At 37.8% G+C, this 13,473-nt stretch overlaps 1 long non-coding RNA gene across 1 annotated transcript in view; it reads left to right on the forward strand.

Moving 5' to 3' along the window:
* Positions 1–7,159: 7,159 nt before the first annotated feature.
* LOC104653286 (uncharacterized) overlaps positions 7,160–13,473 on the forward strand; it is a 951,899-nt gene continuing 945,585 nt past the window's right edge. The window contains exon 1 of the long non-coding RNA XR_746505.2: positions 7,160–7,247. This is a non-coding gene — a long non-coding RNA (uncharacterized LOC104653286). The remainder of the gene's footprint in view (positions 7,248–13,473) is intronic.

Consider the following 13,473-nt stretch of genomic DNA (forward strand, 5'->3'; position numbering starts at 1 on the left):
GTGCTGTGGTCTGAGAGACTGTTTGTTATGACTTCAGTTCTTTTGCATTTGCTGAGGAGCATTTTACCTCTGATTATGTGATCAATTTTAGAGTAAGTGCCATGTAGGATTGAGAAGAATGTATATTCTCTTGAATTAGGGTGGAGAGTCCTGTACATATCTATCAGATTCATTTCACCCAGAGCTGAGTTCAGGTCCCCAATATCTTTGTTAATTTTTTGTCTTGATGATTTGTCTAATAGTGTCAGTGGGGTATTAAAGTCTCCCACTATTATTGTTTGGGAATCAAAGTCTTCAGCCCAGTTCTGTGCCCTTGCTGGACAGGTGTTGTGCTCATCTGGAGGAGAAAAGGAAATCTAGCTTTTTGAGTTTTCAGCGTTTTTGCACTGATGCTTTCTTAAATTTGTGGGCTTATCTACCTTCAGTCTTTGGGGTTGCTGACCTTTGATGTTTGCTGACCTTCGATGTGGTTTGTGTGTATGTTTTTTGAATTGTTGATGCTGTTTTAGTTTTCTGTTTGTTTTTCGTTTAACAGTCAGGCCACTCTACCCTAGGGCTACTGTGGTTTGCTGGGGGTATTCTCTAGACCCTAGTTCCCCTGTTTTCTCTTGTACCTGGAGATATCACCAGTGAATCCTGCATAAGAGCAGAGATGGCAGCCAGCTTATTCCTCTGGAAGTTCCATCCCAGGGAGGGATTGGCCTATTGCTGGCCTGCTCACACCTGTAGGAGGTAGCTGGAACTCTCCCAATGGGAGGTCTCACCAAGTCACAAATAATGGAATGAGGGGCTCACACAAAGGAGCAGTCTAGCTGCTTTTTGGTAGAGCAGGTGTGCTGCATTGGGGGGATCCTTCCCCATATGGACTGCCTGTATTCTCCAAAAACCAGCAAGCAGGAGCAGCTGAATCAACTGATCTGCAGAGAGGGTGACCGCCCTCCTCAGATGGACTCAAACTCATCTCAGATGTACTCCAACCCACTGCCGTTGGCTGGCTGGGATTCCAAGCCAGTGGGTTTTAACTTGTGAGGTGCCATGGAAGTGGGGACCATGGAACAACACTGTTTGGCTCCCTGGATTCAGCCCTCTTTCTAGGGTTATGTATGGACAGATTTCCCATCTTGCTGGGGATCCCCAGGTCAGAGTATTTAAAACTCCTGGATCTCTTTATGTGTCTGAGCAGATGCTCTGCCAAGCCTTCACACAGCTCTGCATATCAGACCCAAGGCCATAATGGTGTGGGCTCATGAGGGGATCTCCTGATCCATTGTGTTGCAAAGATCCATGGGAGAACTGTGATTTCTCATGCGTAGTGGCACAATCACTCATCAGTTTCCTTGGGGCTGGGGTGGAGACTCCTTTGGCTCTATGCTGCTCCTGGTTGGCCCCACCCTCCCCACTCTCAAGCTTTTCATTGTTCTCCTTGGGTCACATTGTTTGCCTGGTTAGTCCCAGTGTGAGAATGTGATTTCAGTTGAAGGTGCTGAATTCAGTCACCCCTTTTCATTCCTCTCTGTAAGTGTTGCAGACTGCAGCTCCTTCTAATTGGCCATCGTGGATAGATCCATTCAACAGATTTTTTTTGATGTATACATTTCTTTTTTTATGAACAATTAGGTTGTTTTTATTTTTACAAATGAGGACTACACTGAGCATTATTTTTTCTTGTGTATCAAGTAAACAGTAAATGTTTATACATAAAAAATTTTATATAAGGGTGTATACATTTGCTTTTTCTGCAAATGACACTAAAGATTGGTTAGGTCAATTGCTTAATGTTCTACTTAGTACAAATTAATGACATGATTGTCATGATGTTAATTTGGAGTCATATTATGAATGCATAAGCTGGCATTTTGAAGCTTGATTACTTATAGAATATGTGTCAAATTACATATATAAATTACAAATTACACATTACATATCTGTTTTTAATAGCCTTGCCCAATATCTTTAGGGACTCTTTTACTTTGCTATAGTTATTCTAATAATTAATGAAAAAAATTTGCCTAAAACTGGGCATCAAGGGAAAGGAAACCTTTAAGAAAATATTTATTACAATCCAATTTGGGTTGAGTGCAATCTGCTTCCTGGAAATGACTGCTGAAAAATATCAAAACCAGAAGTAGAGGTTAAATTAGATTTATAGATCAGTGGTTGCAGCCTTCATGAATGTGTAGAAATCATATTTTTTCAGTTGGTTATTTGCTTTTCTCCTTTAATCCAAAAATTATAAGTATTGTAGCAGTAGGTATAATAGTATTTTTTTTTTTTTACATTTCCCTTATCAAAAGGAAATCCTCATATTCTGGAGTTTAATTCAAATGGAGTATTATGCCATAGAAATGTGGCTCTTAACTGAGCTCTCTGGCATGCCTACAACCTCCTTAATGCGGCTCTCTTCTATCCCATCTCATCTCTTATCACTGGACCTGGAGGTGGGATGGAGATTTTCTTGATCACCATTTTTTCTTCTGTGCCACTCTCCCATTCACTCTTACTCCTCCTTAAAATCTTCCAGCTTGGAATTTCACGTACCAGACTGTAATGCCCATTATCTGTCTCTTTTGCAATTATCTACAGACTCCTGATTCTTTAAAGATGCTCACTTCTTGCCCACTCTCATTCTCCCCTAAACTACCATGGTCATAATTCTTGGTTGTTTCAATTTCTTCAGAAATGAACCTTCAAATACCCTATATACTCCAATGACTGCTCTCATTCTGCCTTAGCCATTCAGAATGAGAATGTTACTGACAAACCCTAGGCATATCCCAGGCTTTGTCAGTAATATTAAAAAAAAAAAAATCACCACTGTCTTAATGTAGATCTCCCATCCTTATTGCCAATTCTCATCTTTCTGGTTTACACCCTTTAGTAAGACGAGTCCATCATTCTTAGCCCCATCCACGTCAGGGTGTAGGCATGGTTTAGCTGGGTCCTCTGAAAGGCTATAGTAAAGGTGCCAGTTGGGGATGTGGTCTCACCTGAGGCTTGAATGGGGAATGATCCACTTCCTTGCTCATGTGGTTGTTGGAAGAATTCTGTTTCTTATGGGATGTTGGAGTGAGTGCCTCAGTTTCTTGCTGGTTGTCATCTGAAGGCTGCTTTCAGCTCCTTGCCACATGGCCATCTCCATAGGCAGTTCATAATGGAAAGTTGCTTTTTTGCAGGAGAGAATCTCCTTGCAAGACAGATGTTATCATCTTATGTAATGTGATCAGGTACATACCATTTGCCTATTTTAGTGGCCAGGAAAAAGTCACAGGTTCTGTCCACATTTAAGATAGGGATACTACACAAGAGTATGAATATCAGGAGGTGGGACCATAATGGCCACCTGATATGGTTTAGATCTTTATCCATATCCAAATCTCATGTTGAATTGTAATCCCCAGTGTTGGAGATGGGGCCTGGTGGAAGGTGACTGAATCATATGGGCAGTTTCCAGTGGTTTAGCATCATCCCCCTAGTCTTGTCTTGTGATAGAGTTCTCATAAGATGTGGTTGTTTAAAAATGTGTAGCACCTCACCACTTCCTCCTCCTTTGGCCCTGTGAAGTGTTGGCTACTCCTTTGCTTTTCACCATGATATTATGTTTCCAGAGGCTTCCCCAGAAGCCATGCATATGCCAGCATCATGCTTCTTGTACAGCCTGTGGAACTACAAGCCAATTAAACCTCTTTTTTCCATAAATTACCCAGTCTTAGGTATTTCTTTATAGCAATGCAAGAAGGCTAATATGGCATCATATGATATGTCCATCTCAGACTGACTGTTCATCTGTTTTTGACATTCTTATTCCTGTCAACATGGAGTGACACTGGTCAGTATATTATCATCAAACTAAAATGACAGCATTCTCAAGTTATAGACTGTTTGGATATAGGCATCAGAATTAATAACAAATAATTTTATAAAAATTATTACTAAATAAAATTTAGTTATTTGTTACTTTACTAAATTAATTTTAAAAATGAAGTCCTGTTCTCTTTAAGGTTAAGTCATTGTCTTTTTTTCATTAAAATTTATTCTGGTTCATCCATGTCCCTACAAAGGATGCGAACTCATGGTTTTTGATGGCTGCGTAATATTCCATGGTGTATATGTACCACATTTTCCCTATCCAGTCTATCATCGATGGGCATTTGGGTTGGTTCCAGGTCTTTGCTATTGTAAACAGTGCTGCAATGAACATTCGTGTGCATGTGTCCTTATAGTAGAATGATTTATAATCCTTTGGATATATACCCAGTAATGGGATTGCCGGGTCAAATGGGATTTTTATTTTTAGGTCATTGAGGAATCGCCACACTGTCTTCCACAATGGTTGAATTAATTTACACTCCCACCAACAGTGTAAAAATGTTCCTATTTCTCCACATCCTCTCCAGCATCTGTTGTCTCCAGATTTTTTAATGATCACCATTCTAACTGGTGTGAGATGGTATCTCAATGTGGTTTTGATTTGCATTTCTCTAATGACCAGTGATGATGAGCATTTTTTCATGTTTGTTGGCCTCCTGTATGTCTTCTTTTGTAAAGTGTCTGTTCATATCCTTTGCCCATTTTTGAATGGGCTTGTTTGTCTTTTTCTTGTAGATCTGTTTTAGTTCTTTGTAAATTCTGGATATCATGGGGATAAATGACAGATACAGGTGAGAGGAAGGAAGGCAGCAAACCACACTGCCATGTGTGTACCTATGCAACAATCTTGCATGTCCTTCACATGTACCCCAAAACCTAAAATGCAATAAAAAAAATTTATTCTGGAATATGCATGCAAAGATATGTGAACAGGTTAGTAATAGTAATGAAGTAAATATTAACATATCCAACACCAGGTTGAGAAATTACTTGGCTAATGCCTTAGAAGTCCCCCAAGTGCTTTGGTAATTTTCCTTTCTGTCCTATCTCAGTGCTCATTACTCTCCTGAAGTATTTTTTAATCATTGCCTTGTGATTCTTTACTGTTTTAACAGGTATATTTCTATCCCTAAACAAAATAGTGTTTATTTTGCTTCTTTTTGAATTTTATACATAGTGTGATTCTCCTCTTTTGCTCAAAATTATGATCTGAATTTATCTTTAAAGGTTTTATTCTTACATATTGATGTATGACTGTTGATATTTCACCATATATTATTGTATTATACACCATTTAAGTATATGGCAATTTATATATCCGTTGTACAATTTTTTTTGCCATTTTTTTGTTATGAGCAATAATAAAGTGAGATTTCTTGTTGATGTCTTCAGTCATACATGCTCAAGAATTTCTCTTTGCCACTTAAGAGTGGAATTACTGAATTATAGGTGATGTACATGTTCCACTTACCCAAGAATGCCTAACTACTGTACAAACTGTTGCATCATTTGACACGTACACCTGCAGTAGAAAAGTCTGTTTCTTTTTATAGGAGAAAGTTCCCAAGAGTCAGCTTTAAAATACTTCACCTCATCAGAGGCATGATGATTGTAATCAGTCATTTCAGAATTAAATGCTAAAGTGTAAAAAACTGACAGCGTGAGTAAATCTTTCTGGCACGTGGGTAAATTTAAAATAAATGTATCTTAAGATTATAACTTTGAGAGAGTTTAATTAAAGTTTAGAGGAGATTACAGCACAAATGTTTAGGAACTAAAAATCCCCTTTCATGTCCAATACTTATTAATTCTCTTCTTCCATTTCTAATTTATCAGCTTACTTCTGTTGCACTGATAGTGCTGCTACAATTTTCTACTTAGTGGTTATTTTAAACCCAAGAGGCTAAATTTACCAAGCTGTTAACTTACCAAAGTGAAGCCAGGTTTACTGTTTGTATTAATCAATGAGATTTCTAAGCCCATGGTGAGTACTGAATTGAGAGATAAAGGCGAGTCAGAATCTCTGGGTAAATAATCAAAATGTAAATGTACATTTATCAGGAAGGTCGTGGTCTGTTTCCTTATCTTCTTCACAAGAACACATTGTGCTTTAAAATTAAGTGTCAAAATTAGGGTAGATGTCATGCATAATTAGAAAAATTTGAGAACAATTTTTTCAAAGTTGTGCTCTCCACACTTTTGAGACTAGTGGGTATATTAACATGAATTGTATTGAAAATCACCTGGAATGTAACATTTTAATTTTCTTTATTAGAAAATTTATTTATTTTGAAATATATTATTACTCTGTGAAATATTAGGTGTCTCTATTAAGTGTCTGTGAAATTGTTTTCATTGCATTTTATTATCTATTTAGCTCTTCTCTCTAATCACTCACATGCATTGGCTAAATAAAAAAAAAGTTTTCTCTTGCCACCTCTTATCTGACCATAGGAAATCTTTTCTTGGGTTGCTGAAAGAGAGGCAGGAAGAGAAGAGCACATGGGGACAGGGAGAGAGGGAAAATGGGAAGGAAGAAAGAGGGGTGAGAGGGAGAAGCAGATGAGGGAGGGGAATCAGAGTGGTCAGTGATAATAATAAACTGACATGCCTACCAGATAGATTTCTAATTACAAGCTAAAAAGAATAAAATCTCTCCAGCCTATGTATGTCTCTTCTTCCCTGAAAGAGAGGCAGCAGTCCTATTATTCATTAATCTATGTCTTAGGCCAAGTTTCCTGCAAAACAGGGAAAAGAATCTAAGGCAAAGTGTACATGCTAATGCTTTATTGGGGACATCATTCCTAGGCCAGCAAGAATAAAGTAAATTTGACAGTGGAGGAAGAAGAGCAAATACCAGGTAGTGTGCTGCTCAACTGGTTACATCCTTATAGGTGACACAACCAATTGCTTGGTCACAAAGGATATTTCTGGAGTCATCACCTGAAATCATTGTCTTAGAAAAACCTATTTGGATTAGAGGGGAGGCAGGCAAAATACTTTATCTGACATATTCTTGTAATCTCCTGTTTTTCCTTGGTTAATATTTCTTATTAATCAAAATCAATTTTCTCAAAGTTGTGCTCTCCACACTTTTGAGACCAGTGGGCATATTAACATGAATTGTATTGAAAATTACCTGGAATTTAACATTTTAATTTTCTTTATTAGAAAATTTATTTATTTTGAAATATATTGTTACTCTGTGAAATATTAGGTATCTCTATTAAGTGTCTGTGAAATTGTTTTTATTGCATTTTATTATCTACTTAGCTCTTCCCTCTGAACCCCTGTTGAAGAAGTCAGATTGCATGCCTTGTGGGAAGTTGATTCACTGGAACCTGAAAGTAGTGGGAAAAGCCACAGTTTCTGGATGTCAGGTTAGTTTATGCTTGGACGTGGTATCAGGGTTCACTCCAGAAAGTGGTTGGAAACAACAGGCAGTTTTAAGAGAGAGGCTCACTGTGCAGCCTAAGCCCAGCTGCATGAGCAGATTGTCAATAGGCTGACCTGGCCCAGCTGTTACATCTATGGACCATGTAGGTTGGGGGATTGTGGAGTGGCTCCTCATGTAGTCAGTTAACTCACTGTCTCAGTTATCTCAAGAGAATTTGAATCTGGATTTAGAATGCTTCCCTTCTTCTACAGAATCATAACCTGCAAATGTGTTTATGCAAGTTTTTTGAGGTTCTTGTTCAGGGAGAATTAGGGTAATGGAACAGAAGAAAGATAACTAGCAGATGGGCCACTAAGAGCATACATTTAATTTTTAATTAAAATGCATGTTTCTCATATTGAAGTTATTATTGGATAGAAGGAAACATTTCAGGGCCCAGTAGGTGGAAACTGATGTAAGACTGGATAAGTCTCAGAAAGTGACTTGACAATAAATGTATAAACAAATAAGTTAGAAGCCAGTGTGGCTTAAACTGCCAGTGTAACCAGGGAGCTTATGGCTGGGAGACCTTGCATGGTATGGTTTGGCAGGGTAAGATTTTGGAGCCTGGTGCTGGTGTGAAGTCTGGCAGGACCATTTGTGGTTGCTTCATGACAATGGGAGCAGGTTCCCATTGTCAGGACTGTAGGGAAGCAGAAGAGAGCTCTAGGTAAGATTCCAATCTTTGGTTGAATACTAGGGTATGCCAGCAGAGAAATAATAGAATGAAGCTTCCATGAACTGAGCCAAAAATTAGGCTGAAGTTTGAAGGAAAGAAGAAAAGTAGGATTGCCTCTTAGGGGCCCTGTGGACACTCTGGCTCACTGGTGCATACATTATAGTAGGTTTGCCTAGAAAATAAGGTTTCCTTGCCATGTGAAGTTAGAAAAGACCAGGGGGAAATGAATTGAAAATATGCGTATTATCTTCTGTTGCTTGAAACATTTTTCAGTTGCATTCAGAAAGGTGGTCTCTGAAGACCTTAAAAAAAATTGTGTTGTATATCTCAAGACTATCTGGAATTCGTGTTTGGAGTCTGTGTTACTAAGATTTGTTTTAAAAAATTTATCCTATTTGTTCTCAGTTTTACTTGTAATATCCAAAGATTGTTTTCTCACCTGCTCTGAAAATATTTGATGTGAATAACTTCCTTATAACCGCAATTAGCTATTTTCATTTTACTCATATTATTATGCTTTTCAAAGATAGGAATTTCTCTTGCATATTAATTCCATAGACTCAGAGGTGGCCAAATACTTTTTAAAGCTCTTTTAGTCAATTATGATGCACATTATTTACAAACTATTTTTGTTTCTGATTTAATTTAATGTAATTTATTTTATTTATTTTCTTGAAGACATTAACATTTTTTGTTAAAAGACAGAACACCTTTTTGGAAAAACATCATTGTCACTCTTGATGCTTTTAAGTAATCATTTCTCTCTGATTAAATTGGAGTTGCCTTGTTAAAAGGTTGATCAGAACACAAAATTTATGAAAATGGTTTTACAGATTTTGTGCTAATTCCTGTTTTCCACCTTCGACAATCTTTGTTCCAGCAGACGTTCCTTTGAAAAGTTTTCTGTCTCTAGTGTCTGCTTTTACACACTTTGCAGCGACACATCTTCCTTTGGCAGCTGTTTTGCTTTGCTCTAGTGCTCCCTTCATCTTCCATCTATTCTTCGTCTTCTCAGATCACAGCCAGAGCAGTTTAGAAACCAACAGAGTGGCAAAACAGAGCAGCTGTTATGGGAACAGAGCATGATATTTGAGAGACGAAGGTGGGAAACTCATGTGAACAAGCTGATGCACCTCTGCAGGTCAGCACATTTGACCCAGAAATATTTAGATGTGCAACGAATTCTTGAGACTGGCAAATCTATCTAGCTTAATAGGATAAACCTTTCTTCTAATATTCTTCTTTTCCCCATTCACCTTCATATACATTAGTGAAGACAAACAAAACAGGCTTTGGCAAAACAAAACAAAACAAAACAAACAAACATCAGAATATTATTTTAAGCAAGTCTTGGAAACTATATGCAACCAGGATATAAGTATCCACTTTATCAGTTCAGAAGGGGATGGAGAAAGGTTATGATATAGGCAAGTGCTTTTAAAGCGTTGTTTCTAAGTCATTAAATACTTTGCCTCTTGGTGTCACTTGATTGAGTCCTGTGAGATTAGCTTCAGCAATCTCATTCTGTGTCTTTCTCCTGTGCACACTTAGAACAGTTGCATTTATCTGTTTGAATATCAGCCAGAATCCCTTGGCGTAATTTAAATTACCTTACTCCAGTCTTCTTGCTATGTATAGTCATGTTTGCTTTAGTCTAGGATGCCCCTTGGTAGGTTTCTCCTGTCTGTAGCTTTGTATTCATTTTTATGCATTGGTGGCATTTCTGGTGATTCTTTGAGGTATTATAATGTCATTGTTTATTAGAGTGGAAGGGGCCAGGGTCCATCCTGCTCATTTTACAGATGATGTATCTGAATCTCAGAAAGGAAAAATGTCATGTCCAGTGCTTGCAGCTTGCTTAGGCAGAGTAGGATTAAGAAGATGATGTATCTGAGTCTCAGAAAGGAAAAATGTCATGTCCAGTGCTTGCAGCTTGCTTAGGCAGAGTAGGATTAAGAAAGGCCGACACATATTTCACTACACTAGGGGCATTTATGCAATGGATAAAATAGCCTTTATTAAAACATTGAACACATGCTTAAAATCAGTTGTGCCATTAACTTTATCTTAAAAACTGACACAAATTATAAGCTGAAGAATGAAAAGACCCAATGTTTAAACTTTTTGCTTTTTACTTCTGAATCAGAAATAAAGACAGAATGAGTATTTGCTTTTGCTCTTCTGTTTATTCATTCATTACTATTTATAATTATTGACTATGTACTATGTAACAGTGTGCTAGATTCTGCACAGATTTAAGGATAATTGAGTCTCCTCTGGAAGAACTCAGTGTGAAAAGGACTAAAACAGACTTGCATATATTCATAATTACAGCACTGTGTAACCAAACTATAATAGAAGCAGGTCCAGAATTCTATGAAAACATGGAAAAAGAAAGATTAACTTCAAAAAAAGCTTCACTGGGAGATGACATTTAAATTGTGTCATGAAGAATGTGTAGACATTCATCAAGTATAAGTAAGAATTCAAGGTAGAGGGATTTTGAGACACAAAGTTTTGTAAAGAAATAAAATGCTTCAGTGAGTGTGTGAGCAGAAATATGTTAGCAGAATGGAGGGAGATAGATTAGAAGAATGATTAGCCTTGACCATGTGGGACCCTGTGCATGACTCTAAGGAGTTTAGTCCATATTTTAGCTACATGGAAGCAAGGGCTTTGTCTGTCTCACCATTATATTCACAGTGGCAGCATGATACTCAAGTAGAAAGGTATTACTGTGAGGAAAAGGAACTAAAAAGTTGTTTGATTAGCATTGAAGAAAATATCTAAGAAGCTTTCAGAATAGATCATGCAATAGATTGAGCATCAGAAATGAAAACTTAATACTTGATTTCTTAGTCTGTTTGGGCTGCTATAACAAAATATCATTGTCTCTAGGTAGCTTATGAACAAGATGAATTTATTTCTCATAGCTCAGGAAGGTGGAGAGTCTAAGATCTAGGCACTGGAAGATTTGATGTCTAGTGAAGGTCTGTTCCTCATAGATAGCACCTTCTAGCTGTGTTCTCACATGGTGGAAAGGGCAAACAAGCTCTTCTGGCCTTTTTTATAAAGGCACTAATACCATTCATAGCGCTCTTACCTCATGAATTAATTGTCTCTCAAAGGCCCCATTCCCTAATACCAGCACGTTGGGGTTTAGGATTTCAACATATGAATTTTGGGAGACACAAACATTCAGACCACAGCGGCTGATATGAAGAAAATTAGAAAGTTATAAAAGGAAAAACTGACAGGTTTAGGTGTCTGGGTAAGGGTGATGCTGGAGTAGGAGGCATCAAGGAAGATTTCAAAGTATCTAATATGAAAGCACAAATGATGATGTTGTCAACTAGAGCGGGAGAAAGAGAAGATATGAGCGGAAGGAAATGAGTGGTTTTAGAATAAGAATCCAAGTGACAATGTTCAGTTGCGGTTGAAAATGCACATCTGGAGTTTGGATGAAAGCTAGTCATATAGATTCGGAAGTCATCCACAGTCAGAGTCACACATGTGAGTACTGAAGCCAGGGGCATGGTGGATTACATTACTCTCAGAGTGAATGAAAACAGAAGAGACTCTGGGAGGAAAATCTGGAAAGTCACCATGATGATAGAGTATGATAAATGTCAGGATAAAAAGTATCTTAAATTACACTTGACTTAGCAGTCATGCATTCATTCAACAAATATTTAGGAACCTTCTAAATTCCAGACACTGCATTAGGCACTAGAGATATAAACATGAGAAAAAATATGGCCTCTGTTCTCAAAAAGCGATTATAGTTTAAAGGAAAGACCAGTAAGATAAATGGACAGAATTTAGTGTGGTAGGGGCTGCTGAATGCTATAATAGAGGTGGAATGGGGAAGAACTGTAAAAGGGTTCGTAAAATAGAGTTTAGGAATGGAGTTGTTAGGGGGATAGGAGGCAGATGGGGAGTGGAACTGAAATTTGGAAAAGGTAGTTTCCTAGAGAATGATGAGAGAACTGAGCTGAGTCATGAGAGATGATCAGGTGATACCTGGTGGTAAGCATTGGCTGTGTCCTCACCCAAATCTCATCTTGAATTGTAGTTTCCATAATCCTCACATCTTGTGGGAGGGACCTGGTGGGAGGTAATTGAATCACAGGGGGTGAAGAGTATGATTCTGGAATACTTCTTCCTCTTCTCTTTTTAAGACCTAAATTGTCTGATGTCGAAGATAAGAAGGGAAGAAGGACAAATGTCCCTCTCCTAATTACTTATGATCTTTGTCCCTCTCTATGTTTGATTTCCTGTAGGGAAGGCTTTGCTTCTCTAACTGACACCTGTTGGCCATGGAGGGCTTCTGTGTGGCAGGCTTCTGAATGCTGGCGTTCTCACAGGGCATGTGGTTGGAGGTTTCTGAAGAGTCCCACTGGATGTCTTCTCTATATAGAACCCCTCTTCCTGGGGGTCACCTCACCTGACTGCTAAGGGCATTCATGGCACTTTGTAAGGCAAGCAAAATGGTCATGAGACATGAATTGTGCCTGAATAATTAAGATTAATCCATTATTCAATGATTCATAGTTTAACATTAGTATGCAAAGCTGTTAATTCTACTCCATAATGCAAAAATATTTGGCATGATGTGCAAGTTAAATTTACTGTTCACTACATCTGTTAAAAAATATGGAAAATCTTCAGTTGGTTAAAATTACTCACAAAACATTTTCAGATGTTCACAGTCCAGTGAATGTTGCTGCAGTACTCTCTTTATTTAAGTGTACTCTCTTAAATAAAAACCATCTGTAAAACTTTTGAAAAAAACAAGAAACGAAATAATGATTCCATTTAAGTGCCTGCAGCATCACGTTTATATTAATAAATTCAAACAGAAAAGAAGTTGCAGCTCTAGACAAAGTGCCACCAACTCATGTCATGAAAGTTTGTGGTTGAAACATTTTCTTATAGAAAAATATTTGGTGAAAATCCAAAATTTGTATTTTTATAAGACATCCAACTACCAGAGGTAAAATTCATTGCAAAATTGATAAAGCTTATTTGGTTAGGTGGTAGTTATAAAAGTTTGACTTTCTTATTATTGAGAAGCACTAGGTAACAGATGAGCTATGGGGTCAGACTGCCTTGGTTTGAGTCCCAGATCTTCATTCTATTAATAGGGTGATCTTAGCCAAGTTTCTTACTCCTTCTGGAGCTCAATTTTCTAATCTTTAAAATGAGGAGAGCAAGAGTACATACCTCATAGAGTTGATGTAGGGACTTAAATTATATAAGCCATGTGTGGTGTTTAACAGAGATAATACATGTATGGCCTGTTAAAAATTTACCATACATGTAAACACCATGTTTGTACTTCCATGCAAGTACAAAATCCAATAAGGCAGTCATTAAGCCTTAGAGTTCTGAATTGATTTTCTTTAACTCTGCGTCTCACATCCAGGTCATGCTGATGCAAGAAGTGGGCTCCCACGGCCTTGGGAAGCTCCACCCCTGTGGCTTTTCA

The sequence above is a fragment of the Saimiri boliviensis genome, chromosome 15, assembly GCF_048565385.1.
Source record: "Saimiri boliviensis isolate mSaiBol1 chromosome 15, mSaiBol1.pri, whole genome shotgun sequence".
NCBI classification, from domain to species: domain Eukaryota; kingdom Metazoa; phylum Chordata; class Mammalia; order Primates; family Cebidae; genus Saimiri; species Saimiri boliviensis.